The sequence below is a fragment of the Tyto alba genome, unplaced genomic scaffold, assembly GCF_018691265.1.
Source record: "Tyto alba isolate M040663 unplaced genomic scaffold, T.alba_DEE_v4.0 Super-Scaffold_100000100052, whole genome shotgun sequence".
Lineage (NCBI taxonomy): Eukaryota > Metazoa > Chordata > Aves > Strigiformes > Tytonidae > Tyto > Tyto alba.
The window spans coordinates 921,809-945,423 of NW_024881264.1; the positions used below are offsets into that span (position 1 = coordinate 921,809).

The 23,615-nt window shown below is 46.0% G+C and overlaps 1 long non-coding RNA gene across 4 annotated transcripts; it reads left to right on the forward strand.

Annotated features, from left to right (window-relative positions):
- The first annotated feature begins 8,663 nt into the window (after positions 1 to 8,663).
- Positions 8,664 to 21,421, forward strand: LOC122154331. Of its 4 annotated transcripts, XR_006166216.1 has the most exons (5): positions 8,664 to 8,747; positions 16,400 to 16,509; positions 17,478 to 17,710; positions 18,284 to 18,398; positions 20,902 to 21,421. It is a non-coding gene; the product is annotated as an uncharacterized LOC122154331 (long non-coding RNA). The 4 variants fall into 4 exon arrangements; XR_006166218.1 differs by lacking the exons at positions 8,664 to 8,747; positions 16,400 to 16,509 and adding an exon at positions 16,935 to 17,030 and having other exon boundaries at positions 20,902 to 21,133; XR_006166217.1 differs by lacking the exons at positions 8,664 to 8,747; positions 16,400 to 16,509 and adding an exon at positions 16,950 to 17,042 and having other exon boundaries at positions 20,902 to 21,133.
- Positions 21,422 to 23,615: the final 2,194 nt, after the last annotated feature.

Consider the following 23,615-nt stretch of genomic DNA (forward strand, 5'->3'; position numbering starts at 1 on the left):
TGGGTTGTGTATTGCTTGGCACTGCCCCTGTCTTGAAAAGTTAGCCATCTGAACAGACAGAATAACCACACTGTGGGAGAAAGGAGGTTTTAGTTCACTCCTCTTTCACATGCAGGAATCTGAGGCACAAAGACACAAAATGATTTTACCGAGGTCACAGTAGTTCAGAGTCTAACCATCCCATCCTTTGCCCATTCCTCAGCATTACATCATCTTCCTCTCAGCTGGCAAAGTGCAGCTGGAATTATTGCAGTTGGAAGGGCACAGAAAAACATAATTTTAGCGTATCGGGATAACCACAGTCTTGTAAGAATCTCTTCCTTTTCATAAACAGCTTTGTCAAGGTGGTTGAGAGTCAGATCCTGTACCCAAATTTTGTGAAGCATTGACTCACCAGGCAAGTGGCTCTCTCTGAATCACTCCAAATCAGGGAATCACTGAAACAAACTATTATCTGGCAGCTGAGCATTACATCCTTATTTAGGTCACTCCATAGATAAGCATTAGCTTATATACTCTACCAGTGGAGCCTCACAGCCTTTTCTGGGTCACTTTACAAAAAAAATATATAAAATTCCTTCTCTGCATATCACAGCCTAAGGTTTTATTGGAAGCCTGAGGCAACTCCTTCCTGCGAGGCAGGAATTACAAATCTTGGGATCTGACTTATTCCTAAAATGCAGCCCAATCCTAGGTGGAGAATATGTTTAGACCTCTCAGAATCCTCTTAAAACCCCTTTTTGTCAAGGATACGTCAAATATCTCCTTTCTCCTTTTTTTTTTTTTTTTTTTTTCAGGGACATATAAATAAGGCATGTTGTCCAATTGGCATTCAGAGAGCACCAAGGCTGGAAACTGTTAATGAATTGTGGCCCTGCCTTTAGCACCTGATTTGGGTAGGGGAGGCAGGCTGCTACTAGAGAAGGGAGAGCTACCTACAGCCCTCTTAAGGAGTTGGATCGGTGGTTTTAAATAGCCTTGGGCTTGGGCAAGGCTTTAGCTTCTTGCTGCTGGGCTTTTGTCCTGAATAAGGTATGGATGGCTTTCAAAGAAGAGCCTGAAGGACTTAGGTGCCAAGTCCTGGGTGGTAGGGAAGGTAGGCTGCCCAGCTTCCGTCATCTATTTTACTCTTGTTTTAAATATTGCTGCTGTTCCCTTTCCCCTTGCTGTATTGAATATTCTGCCATTTTATCTAGTTTCCCTCTGTTTCTTCCCTGAATCGAGGTGCTCCTGCTGCATGTCCCTGGTCCTCCTCACCCTTCTGCACTGGGGGGTGGCTGAAGACCAAAGCTCTGCTGTGTGCCTGTGGTAGCCTTGGTGCGAGCGGCTCTGTGCTCTGCTGTCCTGTAAGACCCTGTCTTGCATCTCTTGGGGCATATTTGATTTCCATCAGTTCCTTAACCCCGGCCTCTGGAGGCATAGAAGAGAGCCTGGCCTTTTGTAGGGTACAGCTGACCCCTTCTTGAGGCTGTGCCCATCAAGCAGGACTATCAGTCACGTGAATCAACGTGCCCCAGTCATGTCTAAAAGGCAATCCTAGTTGTTCACTGCCCTCAGAGGAGGTGATGTATCTGCACTGAGGAAACCAAGATGTGGTTGTGTTGGACATGTTCACTTTTTGAGGAAGATTTTGCTGTGGCAACCACCCTCAGAACAAGACGCCTCTCACCTGCCAGGTAGGTGAGTGTGTTGCTGAGACCTCTTCAAGGGGCTGCTGATGCACATCCCTTGCACATCCCATCTCTCCTCTTGGTTCCTGCCTGCACACCTTGCACGCTCCTCCTCCCCTCTTGAGAAGAGCACCCCATGAGCTCTGTTACTAAAACTGGGGAGTATTGAGTGGTGGTGTCCACACCCATATGGGAAGCAATGTTCTCCCCACTTCTTCTACCAATACTTTCCAAAAACTGGACCTTTGCCCTGTGCTGCTTGTTTGGGCTTAGCTCCAACAGTGATCTCTTTTGGCACAACCTTGCACAAGATTTCAGTGAATATGGCTGAGCTAACAAGATCCTGGAAAGGAACATCCTTCAGTGATGTTTCTTGTCTTTATTACAGGTTTTGTATTTTTTGTTTACATAGCGATGCTTGAAGAACCTCTTTGCTCAAAGAAATACTATATCCCACACCTCCCCTCCACGAGGGATGCAGGGGAACTGAATAGGCAGCTGCTAAGAGATTCCTGGCAGAGGATCTTGCTCTTGGCACCCTGACTCAAGGCACGTGATTACTTGGCTCTGTCTACACACACCCACTTGCGTGGATGCTACGTGGCTTGTTTGCAAATACTGACAATTCCAGCTGAAAGGTGCCAAGTGCTTACAAGCATCCAGCAGGATGTTGTTGGTGACCTGCTTTGTGAAGAATGTCCCATGGTTGGTGCCAGCAACAAAGTCCTGGCATGACCAGGAGACAAAAGGACAATGTAATAGTAGCCTCCAACCTCTTGAAGAGTAGTTGAAAAGATGACAGAGCCAAACTCTTCCTGGTGGTGGCAGATGGTGTAACAAGAAGCAAAGGTCACAAATTGTGGCTTGGGAGGTTCAGGTTGGATGCTGGGGAGAAAATTCCTCATGGGGAAGGTGTGCAGCCCTCGGTCAGATCACCAGAGGTGTTGGGGGAACCCCCAGCCTTGGAGGGGGTTCAAGTATCTGCTAGACAAAGCCACAACTGACCTGATTTAGCACTGGCAATCGTCCTCTTCTGAGCAGGAGGTTGGAATAGAGACTTCCAGAGGTCCCTCCCAACCAAATAATTGTAGGATAACAATCTGGCCTGTTGGCATGTGCCGCGGGAAGACCTAGGGCCGAGTCTGTGGATTTGTGACTGCCAAGTCTGACAAGCCCATGGAGTGGGAGGAAGGAAGAACCCAAATTGCAGCAGATACCAGCTGGCTCCCAGACAGCTCACATGCTGTTCTACCAGCAAGCAACCCCTCTGGCCTTTCTCTAGACACAGGGCAGCTGCAAGAACAGGTCAGTACTCCAAAAACACCCCTGACAGCATGAGATGCACTAGAGCTGCGAGCAGATAGACAAGATATTGGCCCACTTCTGATGCTGTGGGGGATAGGGGGGTGAAAGAGCTAAAGAACATCATGGCCAGTGAAGCTGATGTGTTAGTAAAACATCAGTGTGAAGGTCCAAGTGTTGATTAAAACCAATCGTACGACCCTTGCCTTCCCTGTCCAGATCTTTCCCAAGTCTGTCCAATACCTGTGCATGTGTATCTGCTCAAAGTTTATGCTGACATGTAACATTAACTTCTATAACTGGTCAAGGCTAATGACTGCAATAATTCAGAAGTTGTATTACCTCCAGAAATGGAATACCATTCTGAGAGGTATGCGGGACATTATCTAGAGCCTATGAGCTTAATTTTGTCCAAAAACTGTATTTAAGTGTGTTTTTTTAAAAAATAGCTATTATATTTACAGATTGGTAGTCTCTTTTGCATTCAGTATAATGAATCAGCGGTCAGTTATTTCTTGTCAGGGAAGTAAAATGACTGTCTTGAATCATATTTGAAATAAGATAGCGTGTGCAAACTAAAAGCTTAATGGGCAAGAGACCATGTAAATAATGTCATCGTACTTTTTGGGGGGGGGAGGAGGGGAGAGGGGAGAGAGTGAGGGGAGAGATGAGAGAGTGAGGGGAGTTGTAGCTTAATTTAAAGTGTGCTAGGCCTTTGAGGAAGGATTTGGAGCACTACAGAAGCAGCATGTGTTACTGGGAGGCAGTTGCATGCTAGTCCTTGGATTTGGAGAGACGGAGCCTTATCTGTAATTTTAAAGGCTTACACAACACAAAAATGTATTTTCAAGGGGAATATTCAGATGAATCTTGCATTTTATAGTTACACAAGGGAACTGGATGGGTAACTGTTATTAGTGCTAATGTAAAAATCCACTTCACTTGATTCAGGGGCACCTAAATGTACCATTAGCACTAAAAAGTCTCAAATTAATTAATTACTATTCATGCTGGTCCCGAATGAGGTAATGTTTTTCCTGCTGAGAGATAGTGCTAGATGACAGGAACACATAGCAATCTTTGCATGGTGAATTTTTGTCCCTCTAAGTGGAAAGGACAGGATCTGTCCGTGCTGCTTCAGCACACAGTCCCTGGCCATTTTAGGGCAGAAGGCGCAGATTTGGCTGTGTTCTGTTCCCTGCCCTAGGGTTTGCCCTACCTGTGACAGTACAGCAACCCATCTCTTAAAGATCTGGCTGTTGCAGTTGAACCCGAGGTGTTTGGCTTGTGGTTTTTTTGTTGCCTTCAGTAGTCTTTATGATCCACTTTCCTGCAGGACATGTAGCATGGATATCCTGAGCAATGGTAAATGCAGGGTGTAAGCAGGACTGGGGGGCCTTAACTCCTGGGGGGTTGCTCACCAGCAAGAGCGCTCAGCTGGTGAGTGTTTAGAGACATTGTCGCTGCGCTGAAGGGTGAGGTCCTGCAAGATGTTGGAGGTGGTCAAATGGTTCCCCAGTGCCAAACAGCTGCTTCTCCCAAAGCTGGTTGTTGCAGCCCCTCTAACCCTGTGTGCCACATCTGCTATTCCACAGTGAGATGGTTTAGCTGGCATAAAACTTACTGGCTGTGGGGGGAGAAAAGTTGGGCTGGTGATCCTGCACACTGAACTGGCTCAACCAAGGGGCCTGAGGAACACTGCAGTGGGTGCAAGGGACGGGGTGAGGCTGCTGGTTTTGGTGGCAGCCAGCTGTGAAATGGCACCCAGCGACCCAGGGACCATGATGGAGGGGGATGAGATGCAGCCATGAGTGCAGCAGTCTCGTGTAATCCTGGGTTTGGACCTGATGCTGGAGCTGCCAGAGACAAATGCGAGGGTACAGCCCTCTGCCAGCATCTCGTTACCACTACCCCTGTTTAAAACTGGGATGGCTCTTCCACTGGGACCATCCCCATGGTCTCTTTAGACCTTTAGCTCCTTATGACTCAAATTTCCCTTCTGTGCTAAGCATGAATGGCACAGAGACTAGCACCAGCCCTGGAACTGTGATACACGTGGAGGGGAGGTATATACACCCCTATAGACGTCACCATAGCTCTCAGTGATGGGAGATCCCACCCACTAAAAGGCATTAGACCTCCTACTTGTTTACAAAATTTTAAAAGTCAAATTATTTTTTTTTCTCCCCCTTGCCAGTTCTGATTGAAAATTACTCAGGCACTCAAGGAGACACCTCTGTGTTAGCTCCTTGTGGAAGGAATATCTTCTTTCTGCTGCCACTAGGATTAAACTTTGCTTTGAGTGATGTGCTTCTACTAATATAGGTGGGGGTCTCTTAGACAGAAGCCCTTTTAAGGGGCATTAAGAGTTGTAAATAGAGCTTTCATTCTTTTCTGAAGCCTTCTTTATACTGAAGCCCATGAATCATGCCAGCTGATGCCAGCTCAAGCTCTGATGGCCAATGGCTTCAGTGCTCCACTTAAAGCACTGAAGGGAAAGTCTCATAAATTTTAAAGTCTTATTCCCTTATCCTAAGTTTTCACAAGATTTTAGATGGCTTTGATATTTATGTAGATGCAGAGCATCTCTTCTGATCCGGTCATGGTTTTGGACTTCAGATCTAGTCTGGCATTTTTAACTGTGGCTCATAGACTTCTGGATGCTCTACTTAGGGCAGGATTTCTAAAGGGAATATTTTTCCCACCATCCCTCAATGCTAACAGGGACTTCCCAGCAGGGATATTCCAAGGATGTTTTGCATTTTTGTGCTGCTTCGTGTCTGTTTTAGTTGCCTTTCACTCCTCAGTAGTTCCTCAAGTTTGTGATTACAGTCTCATTTAACATCCTTTGCTATGGAAACTTGTATTAGTGCCAGGGAATTGCTAAGCAAATGCCAATGCAGAGTTTAAGAGTGGGAGCGAAGCATCATGAGACATGATGTTTATGAGGGAAGTAGAAGGTGGAATTCCTTTTGTGTAAACCCAAAAACCTGCATCAGTACCTTAATTATATCAAATTCCTCTCCCTGCCCCCGCTAGCCATTCTCAGGTTCCTATGGCTTTGGATTTTTGTTACCCTAACTATCTAAATATTTTCTGAATTTATCCAAGAAATTAAGAGATTTTCTAAAAGAATAATGAGGATATTGTAAAGGAAACAAAGCCCGCTTTGCTAAAGCTATCCTCTTCCTCAAAAATTGGTGGACAGGGACTGGAAGGGAGGGGGGAAGTAGATGAAAGGAGGGTGCATGTATTGCCAGAGCAATGGTCTTGCAAGAATCATGTAGCTGGTTTCACTTCTGTAAAATGAAACATGCTGTGCTTTAAAATGACAAGATTTCTTTCCAACCTATGGGAAGTTGCTGTTATTTAGTAACTCCAGGTTCCCCCGATGGTGAGTTGCTATTAAATAAAGTGAGTCATGGAAATTACAGCTCTCTGGAGATCCAGTTCTGGTGCCATGTCCCCATGTCGTGTACCTACCAACTGAACAGTCCTGGCTACCAAGTACTGGTAGGTGGAGTGGCTGTTCCAGAGAGCAGCTGTTCCTCAGATGCTGTAACAGATCCCACCAAAATGTTAAATATACCGTTGCTTTAATTTCTGATCTAAAAGGTCAAATGGAGGTAAAATTACCGGCTTGGCACTTCTAAGCTACAGACGTGCATGGTTTTGCTGTGACAGTTTTGCCATAGTAGGCACAACCACTGGGGTGAGGGTCTGGCTTGCTTTCTGAACAACATTGTGACGCTGGAAATAAGTCACAGACTTTCATGTGGCCAGAGTAGGAACTGGTCAACATCTCCCAGCTTCAGGTGACTTAAGCTGCTGTGCGTGTATTGAAACTCCAGCTGGAGAAGCAAACAAGTACTTTCCACCATAGGATAAATGAAGAAAGAAAGGTACACTAGCTCTAGTAAGAAGAAAGCACAGTACAAAAGTAAAAATGGATACTGTATAGAAGCCATTCCAGCCTTTGCTTTTTGCATTAAAAATATGAAAACTGTATGCTCAGTTTAAATACAAGCTTCAGCAGTGGTTTGGAGGCCTGAGTGCAGTCACTTCAGTCTCTTAAGTTACCAGTTGTTGGTCTTCAAAAATACATTACAAATCTCTCTGCTTGCTTGCCTGTACTGGTGCTGCTATTTGAAATGAACTCTTGGCTTCAATATTTCAGAGTTGCAGCAAAAACTGTGGTGAGTAGCACCTGCCCTCTGATGCTGAGCCCTGAGTAACCTGAGTCAGAAGAACAGGAGTAGCTGGAGCTCCTTGTTTTTCTCTTTGGTGTAGTTAGGGAATAGTGTTTTTCTTACAAAGATTCATTACTGATGCTGCGATCATGCATCAGAAGCCTTACTGTATACTGTTTTTCCTTGAGATAATTATCAAAAAGCTGCTAAGTTTACCTTTGTCAGGTTGAATATATCTATCTATCTATATGAATTACATATAGAAGTTCATCTACTTTAATAGCCACTTGAAAAGCTGCAAACTTTCCTCCAAAATGTCTGCATTCCACAAATTCAGCATTTCTTGTCAGTTCAGTCATCATAAGACTTGGAAACATTTGACTTTGATCTTCTGGATTGGGGTACAAAAACCTTGCCGTACAAAGCTGCAGTGACTGGCAGTGTGGTTTGGTCTCTGTGTAACTTCCAGGCAGAATTGTGGTGCAGAAGAGGCAGAAGGCTGCTGTCTTTACCTAGAGAGGAGGTTTCTGTGAATCTGGGCAGTTGGGATCCAGCATGGCTGTCTCCATTAGGAGGAAAAATTTGTAGGAACAACCCGATAGGGTTTCGTGGCTTGTAACAACAAGCCAAGACAGTATTTCATGAACACACAGGGATTTTCTTTGCTCAGGTAGCAGTGTAGCAAACAGACATATACTACTTCCTAGCTGTTTCTGATGCCTCTAAACAGAAACACACCAGACCCTGTCTTTATTATTGGAGAGGAGCTGTGACTTGTCAGGTCCTGGAGCTGCCCTCCCTTGATTTTGAAGACCTAATCTAAGCAGAGAGCCACAACCAGCTCAGGCTTCTCAGGTTTCAGGCTGTGCCCATGGCTCTGACATTTTTTCCTCTAAGACTGGAAAAAAAGCAGTGGTAACACATTAATAAACATTGGGCTCGTTGCTGTCTTGGGATCAGGGACTTGGTGACAGCTAATGGAAACCTTCAGCAAAATAATGTGCAAGTACAGAGCACTTGAGATGCCCTACTGGGATGAACGAAGGGTGACAAAATCCTTCAATCCCAATCAGATGACCCCTTACTAGAACCACAATGGTATCCATGTCTGGGTACACTTCTGTTTCCTTTTTTTGTATAAAGGAGGGGTGCAGAAATTCCCCAGGGTGAGATGCCAAACACTGCAGTTAGCATCGCTTCATCCAAGCCTTTGCTGCATGAGCTTGGCCAGGGTGCAGAAGAGGTGCCCATTCAGAGGCAGGGCTCTGCAGAGCCAGGGAGCCCCTTGCAGCGTCTTGTAGGGCCATCCATCCGAGTTGGGGGTGATGAGAAACTGGCAGTGGGGATGGGAGAGAATTCGGTGCCAGTGACTTGTGTGATGCTGGCGCTGGGAGCCGGTGATGCTGGTCCAGCAGGTCACTGCAGTTGGTAGATTTCCATCAGCAAACTTGGATTTTTTGGAGGGGAATAAAGGGTTCTCCCTGCTCATCTCTCTCCTGCTTTTTAGGAGGAAAATCTGCAACTTTGAAGTTACATTTGAACGTATAAGAGGAATACCTGCCTGTCAGCATAACATAGCCCTGAGGTACGTGCCAAATTCTGTCATCTACTATGCCCGGATTTAAAAAGTGCTGAGAGGCCAGGACTCACAGATTGTATCACCCCTGGAAAAGAGGTCTCCACCCGAGGGAATTGGCTCTGTTCCCAGAGTAACGTGAGCCAGTGACTGAGTCACTACAGCTTTGATTTTTTTTTTATTATTATTATTTTTTTTTCATTAATTTGGGTTTTTGAGTTAGAGGTCTCTGTTCCCATGCCTGCCTAGACAAAACTCTGTCTGTGATCCAGTCAGTGGAATAAAAACTGGTGTGATGTAACTGCAAATAAAACAGAGCGTTCAGTGCTGAGAAATGTGAGCATCAAAAACCTCAAAGTAAGTAGGCATCAATCAATCTCTTAAAAATAGCTAATCTAAAAATAACAGATTAGGGAGGGAACTCTCATGAAAAGCAGTTAAGGAGCTTATGTCTGGAGACAAAGGACAAAGAACAGCGCTCTGTCTGCAATATATTTTTGCTTTTAGGCAATAAATAAGCCTTAGGACAGAGGGCAGGGCCTCTTCTGTGTCTCTTCACATGCAGAGTTAGTCTTAGTCCTGTGCTTTCACCCAAGGAATTCAAGTCCAGCTCACTCAGGAACACGGTGTATGAAATTGTGCTCCAGCAGGGCAAAGGTCTTGTGGGGTTCTCCTGCCTCAGCCCAAGTCCAAAGTTTTTGTCTTCCTTCTCCCAGGCTGTGTCAGCACTGGGAGTGGAAAAGCAGGCTGAGAAGCAGTGAGTATGTGCCAGCCCTGGAAGCAGCACAGCTCTTCCTGCTCCAAAAGATATTACAGGATAGGCTCCCTATGCTAACTGGAAGCCATGAATAATGCAACTAGAAAGACACCAGAAATTCTAGCCTAAAGCCAGCAACAAGGCTCCAATCTCTTTAAAACAAAAAACACACTGTTGGTTTAAATCTTTCAGTAGTAGTGGGGGTTTCTGGAGCTGTGAGGATTGAAGCTGCAGGTGAGTGTGATAGCTTAGTGTTCCTTCTGAGGGGGTCGTGTAGATTTATTGCATGATAACATGTTCCCAATGTTGACACTGGATCAGGGTAGCTCATGTGAACACTTGCAAGCAAGCTGAGGGCTGCCACAGACTGAGGGGAAGATCACTTAATGTGTTAATGTGTCACTCTGCCAGGTTTAGCTCTGCTTCCCTCTTTATCTCCAGGCTGGGAGGCAATTTCCATTGTGCTTTGACTCTGCTGACAGCTCACAAGAGGAAGACCCAAAACCACTTTCTTACTGCTGAATAGCCTGAAGCAAAAAGGGAGCAGCAAAGAGAAGCCTTTTCTTTCCTCCTGGCATAACTGCCAGGCCTCCCAAGGAAACCAGCAGGACTTTGTGAGCATTTCACAGCTCAGGAAAGAGCCCTGCCCTGCCCAGGTGGAGTACTGGAGAAGAACTGGAAGCCAACAGCTCTCTGAGCATTTTCTTGCTGCCTTTCCAGCAGCAGCATGTCTCTGTAGAGAGTCAGAGCTCAGCAGAGCCCTTTTCATGTAGGGGCACTGACACACATCTGGCGTTTGATGAGCTTTAGTCCTTTAGCTGTGACTCAGCCAGAATGCAGGCACCAGAAGTGAACATTTCTTGAATGGACCTTGGCAGAGGGACAGACTTTAGCAGCCATAACCTCATAAAAAGAAATTATGGGAAAAAGTGTGACTACTCCCAAAAAACCCAACCCTGCCAAAAAGCCCCAACCCACCCTACCATAATGTATGGGGCGCGTAATAAGACTGTCATCTCAAATCAAGATAGACTAAACAGGATTAGAATGGAGCCTCCATTTTAAATTATAAAGATGCTCTCCTAGAATTGATGTGTGAAACTAATACCAAAGCCATTGTCAATCCTATGTCTTACGAATTAGAACTCAGTTAAAGTAAAATGAAGGGCTGACAGCTGCAAAAACTAGTTAGAAACTCCCTGAAGCAATACAGTGGAGAGAACTGCTGGGGGACCAAGTAACATTTTCTGTGAGCAGAGGGTGATTTCCTTCCAGCATTCCATGCTCTCTGGCCTTCTGTTTCACTCTATTCATCATAACCCCACTTGCAGGAGGCCAGCCTTTTAGATTAAAGTCCTGACTCTTCTCTTTATTGAGTCTGGCTTCTAGAAGAAACAAAGCCAATGTGGATGTGCTCATCTCAAGTTGCTTTTGAACTCTGATCAAATCTGATAGGTAATGAACTTGGAGCTGATGTGCTTGCTATAACAAAAGTCTGTTACTAGACAGAGGAGAGAACCTAGCAGTGTAGGAAGTCAGTGAAGGTGGCTCAGCTCTTAAGCACTGAGGGAATTCTAGTGGAGAGAAGCGCGTGAATGCTGCAGTTGACACTTCTTGCTGGAACTCTGTACTTTATCAGGCACTGGAAAATCTAGGTGAGAAGCCAGCCCTTATTTCCCATTCACCTGGGACTGTTTACTTGAAGAGAGGCTGGAAGCATCTTTTGGAAATTCCCTAAGGGCCCAAATACATGAGAACATGACAGATCCTTGGTGGATATTTATGTGCGTATAGATGTGTGTAGGTCCAGCTGAAACAATTTCCATCCAGATCCCAGGAGTGCAAGAACTGGAAACTCACATGCTCCCTGCCAGGATTAATGGAATCCAGTTGCTGGCTGATGTGTATGGTGACTAAGAAGCAGAAGAGACTCTAGATCACTCAATTCATAGGGTAGAAATAAGAATGAAAGGGGATAAACAGCAGAGGAGAAACCAATGCTTAAAGGGTTATTTTGCCCCAAAGGGAGACTGAGAGATTAACCTAGATAAGACCCATCCTGTTACCCCAAATGTCTCTGCTCTATGTGCTTCCTTCATCATGCCTGCAAAGTGCAGGATTGCCATTGGGCAGCAGCTGTGTCCCAAGCACAGGGAGAGCAATTAGGATGTACAAAATCACTGGGTAGCGAGAATGCAAGGGAAGAGCATGGGTGTGGAGGCTTAAACAGAAACACATTGCAAGAGGGGAAGTCTGGAAGGCGGAAATACAACGACAGTTAAGACAGACCCAAGTTATGCTTAGGTGCAAGATGAGAGCTAAGTTACAGTGTGCCTTGTGTATGTCCTGGAGTCACATAATGCTTTTGTTTTGTGGTTAGTGAATGGTGATGCAGAAAGGCTCTCTGTAGGGAGGAAATGAGAGCCCTACGTCTGCATCCATTGTGCTAAAAGTTTAAGCAGAAAAAAGAGTAATAGTGTTAACATCCTAAAAAACTTTCCTTCATAGTCGATTCAAGCAGCAGCAGATGCAAAGGGGGTAGCCCTAAAAAGAAGAGAGGTACTATCAGAGGGGTAGGAACCATGCTTCTGTGCCCATTCCAGCAAAGGCTCTCAAAGGAGAGACACAGGATTTGGTACAGGACTGTAAGAAAAAAAAATTGTCTCCTGCTTGTACCAGAATATCCCCAACATTCACATTTTCAAGCCTTTGCCACAGAAAACTACTTTTTGAAGAGAGTGAGGTCCTCCTGAAATGACAAAATTCCAAGACATGGTATTGATACATGAACTGGCTCCCATGATTTCATGTTGACTTTAGAAGTGGCACCTTAAAAAGTCAGATACTTCTGGCAGACCCACAACAGATTCCTGGGAGTGGAAAAAAAAAAAAAAAAAAAAAAAAAGAAGTCAGTTTACTGGCATGTGGTACAACAGAAATAACTTTTGGTCTTTGAAACTTCCTGTACCTTAGGGTGTTGATCGCAGCAAGCAAAAGGCTTAAACCTCTACTTACTGAAGGAGGAAGGAAAAAGCATTACTTGTCTTATGGCCAGGGAAGAGAAGGCCAAGAATTTTTCAGATGCCTGGCTGACCCACTTTTTGTAATGCAGACAACTGCATTTCTGTTCGTAACCTTAACCTGTCTTGAAGAGAAGTAGTTACCGGAGTACAGTTTATGGGGTTGGGGTAACTTGGTTGATGCCTACTTGACTATGCATGAGAAAGACAAGTAGGATAGCTTATACGTTGACCTTAGTGTTAACCAGGAACCTGAATCAGCTTTAAGTGCTCTGTGATAGTTCAGTCCAAACTCTGCAGGGCATTAGCCCTGCAGTTACCACTGTTTGGAGGTAGTAATGACAAGGAAGGGTATTTCAGTTTAAGTGGAACTGACCCTTTACAGGGAGGTTTGCTGGTTTGAATGACTGCCTTTGGTGTGGCAAAACATGAAACACACAGTGTCTTTTTATGTGGTCCTGGATACTTAAGTGCGGCAAATCTGGAGAGACTGGTAATATTCTTCATCTGACCAGCTAACACAGCTGGATAAATCAATGAGCTTTAGGGCAACCAAACCCCTTTTTCTGGGGGGGTTTCACAGGTATGGTTTGGGGATTTTTTCCCAGGTAAGCAAGTATATTCCCCCCCAAGTATGCTAACCCAGGTCTGGCCTTGGTAGGAATCAGGATGGATAATACACTTAGACCAGGGAGCTTGGAGATGCTCCTGTGTGTCTGCTGTCGTCATGCAGCTTTTATGTCTTTTGCCTCTGCAGCTGAGCACACAAAGGACACAGCTATAGGTGATGGAGTGATGATCATGCAAAAAGTTACTTGAGAATGCCAGGTGTCTTACCTTTCATGGGGTGGTCGAAAACAGCTTTTCTTCCAGCCTTCCTCAGCCCTTTGCTATTTGCAGTACCACCAGCAAACCTTACTGGTCTGGAAGGAGTAGAGGTGAGTTGCAAGTTGCAGTTTCTCATCTCATGGGTTCGAAGAGCTGTTTCTCACGTTGGCTTGCCTGAAGCCTGAAAACACTCATGCCTGGGGTAACCGCAAGAGGCTTTTCCAGAGCAAAGGCCATGAAAGCACTGTCTGTAGGGTTTGAGGGGCACTTCAGAATGGGAGTCCAGTACAGCCTGATCCTCCATCCATCTTAGTAAAAGTCTCCAGAGCTGGGAAGTAAAACACATGCAAAAATAGATTTAAATATACTGATATTCTTCTTTGCTTTCAGTTTTGAGAACAAGGGGCTAGTTCGTTGTGAACTCAAACCACTTAAGTATACAGACTACGAACTTGGGTTTAATCATTTCTATTAAACAACAGAACAACCTTTATATAAATCAACACTGAGAAAGTCAACCTTGTTTGTGTTTCCTTAGCACCCTTTCTGCCCTGGGCACTTCCTGCTGAATAGAAGCTATTCAGCTGTTACTCTGTTTTCATGCACTAAAGTCCCATCTAGCTATTGTGAGAGAAGGAAGTGAGTAGACAGAGTTGCTCCCCTGTGGTGCAACAGTGGAAAAGGACTGAAAAGACATGAACTCGCTAGTTCTACTGTTTATGAAGACAGATTTTTTGTTGATGCTAAGTTTTTAAGATGGTAAGTCAGCAGATACTCATTAGCTTCAACGACATGAAATTGTACAGGTTAAGACTCTGGCCCCAACACCATCAACACTCTGAAAACTTACATTGTAACAGAGCTGCAATAGTCAGAAAACATATTTCCTTTCCCCATCTGTGACTCTCAGTAGTTTGAACTTTGGTAAATATCAAGTGTGGGGTTTAATTATGTGTTTCCTGGTTCTTGTGTACCTTTTGCTTTAATTAACTTCAGACACGGCTGCTGGTGTAGTTTTATCATGCGCTAACACTAACAAACTGATAAAAAGGAGGAGAATAGTACACTCTTACAGACTTGCCCTAAATACCGTATGCAAATGTGATCTTTTTGTTGATAATGCAGTCCGTAAGGAATAAAGGTAAAGTGTGTAGGTTATAATGGCAGGGGGACCCAGGGAGTGCACTGCTCTATCAGGAGGGCATAGGACCTCTCTCTTCTGGTGAGGGAGAGGTGGGAAATGAAGGTAAGTTCAAAGACTTGGCTGTCCACCTAATATGACAAATAGAAACTGTTAAGATGGCATTGTTTGTTAATAAAAATTACAGCTTCCTTGTCAGTTCTGCTTGCTGAAGCTCCTTGCTTTTCCAGGAGCCAGCAGTACCTACCAGTGGCGTTCCCCACTGCCCGAGATTTTCTAATGGCAGAAACTTGGGATGATCCAGTGGGGTGAAATCACAGAGATGGCTGGTTTCTGCATGCTGTAATATTGCATGTGCTCCCGTAGCTAAATAAGGCAGATTGGCTGATGTTTTGCATTCCTTAGCTCAGAAAAGGTGCCATCCCACTCCCCAGAGGGATGGGTAGTTCTTGGGGAGAGACGCTGAATGGCAAGGGGTAGCCTGGCACTAGAGCTGTCTGGGTTTAGTTACAGCCCAGGAAGTAGCTAGGTTTGCATCTCTGCTTGCATAGTGACCCCAGAAGTCCAGGCCTGGCTCAAGGGAGGCTAAGTACAAGGCAGAATTGTAGCTTCTGTGCCTGAAAAGCAGGCCCAAAGGTTCTCCCTGTGGGAACCTTCCCCAGCTAGAGCCAGCTCACCTGGGAGAAGAATGAAGCCCTCCTGGCAGCCACGGAACTTCAAATTTATTTCCTTCCTTTTAACAACTTCCTTCTAAACACATCAGTTTGCCACCTGCAACTTCACAGTCAAAGCTTCTTGGAAAAAACCTACCAGCTCCTTCCCAGTCTCAGTGGCAGTGTGCATGCCAAGAAGTGCAGCCAGCTCTCCCCTGCAGCACTCTCCTCAGCTGGCAGCTTTGCTCCCGGACTGCTTGTCCAGACAATGAAAGGGGCTGCTCCCTGACCTCCACTGGCAGTGGTGTCCCGGGATGTCTGGCTGTGCTGCGCACGCTCTGTCGGGTGGCACAGCAATATATTCTCTTCGCTGTGAAAGTGTCTGGCTTGTGTCCAGCAGCACTCACTGCACCCCTCTGTTAAGAGGGTGAGGATGGCTGTGTTGCTCCCCCATGACTGCCACAGGGGTCCTCGTCACCATGCCTGCTGCAGCACACGGCAGTGGTGCCATGGGCCAAAGTGATGTGTATGCCCCAAATTCAGTCTGGTTCGTATCGTATTTCCCAGCAGGGTTTGCAATGCTTCCACCGTGCTGCCTGTTAAACTCCTCAGTGGAAGAGCACGAACACCCTTGCTGCACAGCAGCCAATGACTGGCCTTGTTACCAGAAAGTGGTAATTAATTCACTCTCCAAGAGTCAATTTTGGAGTTTTAGAAAACAGGCATTCTTTATGACAGCACTGGACACACAGGGGATAGCTCCTCCTAATGTGTGTATGAGAATGAAATCAACAAGCATTTATACTACCTTAATCATACATATTAATTGCATTTTTATCATATTCATAACTTTTCTGGGAACTCATTTAGCATATGTTAATGTCTCTTGTGTATGTCAGCTGGAGACTTCAGCTGGTTGTCAGGGGCCTTCAGATGAAGGCTCGTAGTCTTCTTCACTGTGACCGCCAGTTGACCCTTAATTCTGCACAAACTCAGTCCTGCGGTCACCTACATCTTGTCCTTCAAGGCTGGCCTGGTCTGGTCTTGTTGCCAATTTGCAGCTTCTTTATGTTTCTTTGCACCTGCCATTACAAGGCCATACCATTTCCAGCAAGATTATTTATGAGTTCCTTATCCTACAGTTATTCCAACTATTCCTCAAAAGATGAGTATTTGTTCTGCAGCACAATTGTTAAATGGTTAAAACATCTTAAATTGATCTTAATTCCATTCCACAAATATCTTTTTTCTAATAATCTTAGTTTGCAGGTATCAGCCTCACCTTTCCCTGACCTCCATATGAATTACTGCAGATGAGCTCTGTAAACCCTAGGAGGAAGACTCACAGCCTACCCGCCGGCTTACATCCCCGGTGAGAATTGCGTTTGTTCCTTCTCCGGGCCCCTCTGGGATGTTTCCACCCCACAGACCCAGCACAGCCCTGTGCTTGCTGCTGCTCGGGGCTTTTCCAGCGCTTTGGCTCAGGGCTTGTGCAGCGGCGGTGTAAAACGACCAAGTCCGGAGCAGGCTGAGACAAAAGACCCACGTGCCAGGCACAGGACAGTGCCGCTGGCTGCCCCGCTGCTGGCTCACCTCACCCAGCTGAGGGGCGGTGGTACCAAAACCTCTCCCCTCTGAATTCAGAGAATTAAAACCGAGTTAAACGTGTTCTGAGGAAACCTGACTGGGAGCAGCTTTGATTTCCCCTTCCCCGCCCGCCCCCCCCCGTATTTCTCTCTATGTATTTTTTCTCCTCTTTTCTCGTTCTCCCCACACAAAGCCCGCCCGCAGCCCCGCGGGACTCCCCGGCCCAGCCGCCCCCAGGGGCGGACCCACTGCCCGCGCAGACGCTCTCGCCAGCGCGGAGGCTCCGTGTCTCCTCTTGCCGCCCGTGTCCGTGTCACCGTGGGTTTCGCCGCCTTTTCTCCTCCCCACGGCTCCGTGCCCGGGGTCCCTCCGGCCGCGCTTGCCCGCAGCCAAGATGGCTCTGGCCGCTTCACCTCCCTGACAGGGCGGCCTGGGAGCGGGAGGGTCCTGCCGCGGCCCGTCGCTCCCGCCCGGCAGCGGGGAGGAGGGTTTGAGGGGGCTGTGGGGCTACAGCCCGGCCCGGGGCAACCCTGGCATGCTTTTGGCTTTCGCCGTATTCCCCTCCACGATGTTTTGCTGTCCGCGGGTGCTGCAGCCTGCTTTTTTCCTCAGTGGCGGGGGGGGGGTGGGGGGTGGAGGTGGCAGCCATGATGACGCTGTGGTGGGTTCTGGCTTTGCAGGAGGCTGACCTATGTTTGCTCCTGTTTCCCTTCACTGCCAGTCGTTGAAATAATGCGTATCTCTTGCCTGCAGGAAAGGGGGAAGGAAACAAGACTGGGAGGAAGAGAACCCCTTCTTCTGCGCCCCCCAAAACCAGCCGAGGGGGGCAGCTGGTAACGCCAGCACCTCACACCCACAGACGTGCCCATCGTACGTCCCACGGCACGCTGTCGACCCAGTGTGTTCGTGCAGGGCCGAGCGGCACGCGTTTGAGAAATTAATTCCTGGCAGCAGTGTGATGCCACCAGTCTGAGGGTGGCCTGGAGGTAAGTCCTGCTTCCTCCAGAAAGTACGTTTGTCCTGGTTGCACGCTGAAAATAATGAGGTAATGGCAGAGGGTGGGAAACAGGATTTGGGTTTCTTGGGCCTGTGGCTTGCTCCACACACTGGCCCTCCTAAAACACATCTCCTGGTCAAGGTTTGACTCAGCACAAGCTATCAGTGTTGGCGTCAAAGCACTGCTAGATAAACCTGTTGGGGAAATACCTGGTCCTCCACAAGACGAAGGGAAAAATGCCAGCTAGCATTTGCTTCACTGCTTTACCGGTTTTGAATAAACAGCCCATCTGGCAGCTCCTTGTAAAGAAAATCTCGGCTTTGTTTCTAGAGGGTACCAACCCCTTTCCAGGACGTCTCCATTGCTGTCAAAAGATTGAAGGGTATTACTAGATGTGGTGTTTCTATTTCCTAGAAAAAACTTTCCTCTGTGCCAGACCTGACAAACAGTGATATACTTGACTGTTGACATCGGCTGGCATATGTGCTTTGAAAGGTCACACCATTCATCAGCCAGATCAGCTGATGCAAAACATGTAACTGACCTGTTTGTTTCATTCCAGTGAGCTGGGATTCACAGACCGTGAAGGAAGAAGGAGGGGATCCTGAAGCAGTAACAGACTGTTTGCTCCTGGACTCTGTCCAAGGGGACTGCTTCCGCATCAGCGCTGTTCCCAGGTATGGCACAGAGGTAATGGTGTGTCTCTTTCACATGCCTGAAGGCCCAAGGCTGAGCTGAGGTCTTGCTTATCCTCACAAACAAGTCTCACTATCAGTTTTGGGAGTAGGACTGCTGTATACTTGATTTAGGATTAGAGGGAGCTGAGCCAGGGGAAAAATTTTGCTTTTGTTTTAAGAGGTGATTTGTTTTATCTGAACCTGATCCACATGGCTGCACGTGGTGTTAGCCCTGTTGTGGCATTACAAGGAGGGAGGCCAGCACAGGCAGCTGGCAGAGATGGCCTGGATCACAGCAACCCACATCGATGACAGCATTAAGTTGCTGTGGTCCCACACCAGCAGCTCCTTTTGCTATAATCTCCCACCTGCCCTTGGAGGGGTAAGACTGGTTGGGTTTTTGGTGTGTTGTTTTTTTTTCTAGACCAAGGACTGAAGTAGGCACTTTTGTTCTCTAAAATATTAATGTACTTAAAAAGTAGCACAAATAGTGAAAACGATATTTGAGGAAAGTTTTTTCTTCTCTGTGGTCCTTATGCACAGATCATCTGTGTTTTGGGACATGAAGAGCAATGGAGGAGAAACTTCCCTGGGAAGTAACTGTTGGGCAGTATACTTTGTTTTGGTTTTAACCTTCCACTCTGTTTTTCCTGGAAGCTTTCTGTGAATGCACTGACCTTGCTTGTCCCTCCAAGGCAAGGCAGCTGGTCTCCCGTATCGCAGCCAACATCTCCACTCTGTTCGTTAGCGAATTAGTTGGCATTCTGCAAAGGTCAGAGGTGCATCTTAGCTGCAAGTTTACTCAACTCAGAAACACCTAAGGAATGGTGTTTGTTTTTTTTTTTTTTTTTAATCTGCATAGAGATATTTACTTAATTTTTCAGAAATAATCCATTCTAGGGATTTCTTTGGCCCCTGTGGCTGTAGCATTCCTCACTGACAATACAGCTGAGATGGGAGTGTTGCCTTCTTCATTTTACAGAAGGGGAAATCAGTGTGAGCCTGCAGTGTTCCAAGCCATTGCTGAACCACTGGATCCGATGCCTCTGTCCTATCACTCTTTACCAAAATAGCAGAAGGATACAGCTGGTGGAGGGGGTGGTTCAGATAGCCACAATCTGCTTTTTTAAATTGCATATAATTAGACAAAACAGATGAAGGAAGGAACTTGCACAAAATCTCCTGGAGTCTCTGTAAGAGCTAGGAACTAAATTCACATTTCACAAGAAGCATTCTTGTTCTGTCCATGTCTTCTCCATAAAAAGCTTCATCTGTTACTTGTGTGACAGGAAAAAAATATGGTGTCAGCTCACATTTACCCCAGTCAGTCCCATCATCAGTGCTCAGTGGGTGTTTAAGTGAAGCTCCCGCCTGAAAATCCTTATGGCATAAGGCCTTGTGGTAAGGACTGGGTCAGTTCTTCCTCTATTTGGTGTTGCTAGAGGTGTGAGCAGGAGTACAACACTGCTCTGCTCAGAGCCTTGACTGTTAGTGGAGAGTCTCAGCTGCCTCACAAGGAGTTCTGCAGGGTGGCCAAAGGCTCGAGGATGAGGTATCAGGTGGGAATTGAGTGTGTTTGGGGCTCTTCTGCATCTTTCCTTGAGAGCCCCTCTTCCTGAGTTAGTGCTAATCATACTTTGGCCCAAGGATTTGTACTTGCTCTCCCTGTCATTCTCTGAGGTCCTGCCCCACCAAGTTCACTTGGTGCCTTTCACTTCTCTCCTGCCTGAGACACTCGCGTGGCTTTGCTTGAAGCTGCTTGACTGGAGGGTTTCATCCTCCAAAAGAATTGCCCATCCACTGTGGCCTTTGATAGGGAGCTGCGTGGCACCAGCCCTGTCCTGCTCTCTACCCAGCTGCCTGTTCCTGCCCTCTGCAGTGGTGGACTGGTTGAGGGAGCTCAAGAGAAGGTTGTCGGGATGTGGGGATGCTTCAACTGCAGCTTTTCAAAGTGCTGTGCACTGGGTATACAACACAGCTGCCCTAGCATCTCCACACCAGGAAATCCTTGCCATCCCTTTGAGATTGAGACTACCAAGTTTTAAAATGCTTTTTCTTTCTTCTAGTGAGTGTGATGAACTTCATGAACAGAGCCAGAAAGGATGGGTTTAACTTGTTGCTTCTAGAGACATTGGTGGAAAGGGACCCTGCAGAACACATTTCCTTTTAAACTGCAGACATAATATACCCTGAAGGGTATATACGCCATGGCTTTCTAGTTTTGGGGCCTGAATCTGTATTTCTGGGAAGCTTTTGTGAAACCCAGGTTTGTTATGGCCTCCTAGTTATCCTACTTAGGGCTCAGGGCTGTTGTCTGTGGGTTTTGCTATTCTTCCTTTATATCTTTAAATTTGCTCTTATTTTCTTAAACGAAGTACGAATATGCAAGAACAGCTTCTCTCAGCTCATCAAGCAGTGCAAAAATGCCAGATCGTTTGTGTTGACTTCTGCTTAGATTTTCATGCTCTAAAAACCCAGCTTAATCACATTTATGTTTCTGCAGTGGGACTATGGAAGGAAAAGAGACATCACCAAGTCATCACTTAGAGGAGAGCAGCGTATTGGACCTACCCTCTGTTTGTGAACTAGCAGAATGCTTTCTGCCTTCACCCAGCTCTGAAAACAGTGAGGAGCTTTTTCATTCCATGGATACTTTTCCCTCTCTGCCCACAGGTAACAGCTTCTGCCTCTCTACATGCTCTTTCTTTAGCCAGTGCATTGTCTATTTAGGCAGTGTGTCATTTGACTGAGTAACCACAGTCTGATACTAGTGCATCTGCCTTGTCTTAAAACACAGTTTACCAGAACTACATACAGTCTGTTCCAGCTTGACAGATACAGTGTGAACTGGGGGTTGATGAAACACAAGAGTTCAGAGGATACTACCAGCTGCTAGTGTTTTGACAACGCTGTTTCTTCATGTTTAGTGTGTTCTCAGAGGAAGAGTTACTTGAACTAACCCACATAGCAATCCTCCAGCCATCAGTAGGAAACACTGTCTTAAATTACCATAGTCAGTCAGAAATGTTTTTAAACTTTTGTTTATGTTCTTCATGTGCTCATCATGTATCTTCCAGTCATGAGCTCAGCATGTGGCTTCTGGAGCCCGTTACTTTAAAACTGTAACAGTGAATGTTTGCTTGTGCTAATGGATGTGATGAGTACTGCTTCAGTTCAACTCTTGGGAGACAGCAGCTTCTGCACTTGAAGGATGACTAATTCCTGCAGAAGTAACATTTTAGGTCAGTCACTGCTCCAGATTCTTAGGGGTAATGGTGTATCTGAGAAGATCAAGGGATAGCTGTCACCCATCAGCCCAATCAGTGTGAATGTATATGGTAAGAAGTGTGAAATCAAAATGCACTGGCCCAGTGACACTTCTTGCCATATATTCATACTGGCTGGGCTGAAGGTCGTAGTAATAATATTTAATATTGTGGGGGGAAATAAAATCTGATCAGCAAGTAATGTGTGGAGATGGTTTGTCAAGGCACCTGAGCAGGTGAAACCTCACTGGTAACATTTCTGGGTGTGTTAGGAGTCTTAACTAGTGTAAAAGTAGAGTTTGTCTCCTCTTCTTCCTCTGGCACTGGGTGGTTTACTTTGGCCTAGTTCCAAGAAGGTAGCCTGGAATTTGACGGGTGAGTTTTTTCAGTGGGAATTGCACTATTTTGCATGCTAAACAGGTGAGCAGCAGGATGTACTAACTAATCTAGTTCGCTTGATGTTGACTACTTACCTGTACAGATGTCTTCACCTCTAATTGTGGGACATCCAGAACTGTAATGAAATCTGCGAACAGTAGATACCAGTCCTCGATTTGGTTTTCCAGTGCAGACCCAGAAGTCATGTCTTATGTTACTAAGGATACAAATCTTCTACTGTAACCTCTACTTTAAGCCATGATACATATTACATTCCCTATTGCATTAGAAGAATAGTGTATCTGGTGTGAGGTTTTGCTTTATTTTTTGTGCACAAGAGTGGTGACCACCACTACAGAGTGTCCTGAGCAAGTCTTCTGCTGTTCTGGGAGAGGAGGATGGGGAAGTTCCTCTAACGATGAGACAGGCTGGAAGGCATTTGTCTACTCAGATTTCACAAGCCCTGTGTAGAAGGTATGATGAAATTCTGGGAGCTGTGACGAGGTTTCTGCAATGTGCGTAGGGCAGCTTAATTGTTCAAACACCATTTAGCATGGCTCAGGGCAACTGGACTGGATTGCTCTGATGAATGGGATGCACAGAAAAACTGCACGACCACTCAGCAGTCCTAAGACTGGTCTGAGGCACAGCAGCAGTGACATATGCAGAAATGAAGATAGGCAGCTCTAAACCCAAATGACAGCACTGGGCAAGTTGTTTATAGTGCGTGTGTGGAATATGTAGCTAAAACTCAGTACTAAGGTATGCTGAGAGGCCAGGTACTACCTCTTTGCTTTCTCCAAACCCCCCTGTGGTGTCAATGGGGATTCCAGGTGTGCTGAGGAGGGCAGATTAGGCCTATGAACCCTCTCCTTATCGCTTGTTTTCAAGACCCCTCACAACTGAAACCACTTGGCAATAACTCTGGGACGCATGCTGTCAAATGGTTCCTTACCCTGTAGTACTGGGAGTAAAATAACCAAGTATCACATTGGACCCAATTCATACTCTGAACATCTTGGTTCTTTCCTCCTTATACAGCATCAAACTAATATACATACTGACTTAAACTCTCCTTTTTTGGCACAACTTAACTTTCTAAGCTGTTCAGTTTGGTCAGTGTGGTACAAGAGGCAGGAGGACTGTTTTAAAAACAGTCTGCCTGTGTCAGATGTTCTTGGACAAGCAAGTTCTGTCAAATGTAGCTTGGGAAAGGAAGCTCCTTTGCTTTTTTGTTTTCTCTTGAGACATTGTAAACACAAGATAAATTAGGAAAGTGGAGGTGGCTATAGCTTGCACCTCACAGTATGGCCAGAAGACTGCATCCCCGGGCTTGGGCAGGATGAATGATGAATCTTCTCATCAGACTTGAAGGATTTTTGTTAGGGGTGAGTATCTTCCTTAGTGATTCAGAAGCATTTCCAACAGGCCATTAGGGCTCTGTGAATGTGACGACTTCTTTAGGAAAGAAGCAGACTGACAGGACAGGCTGTGTTTTCTGACATCTGTCACATGAACTGGACTGAGGCTGACTAAAAAAACATGCCATGTGAGCCTCAGGAGTCAGAAATGG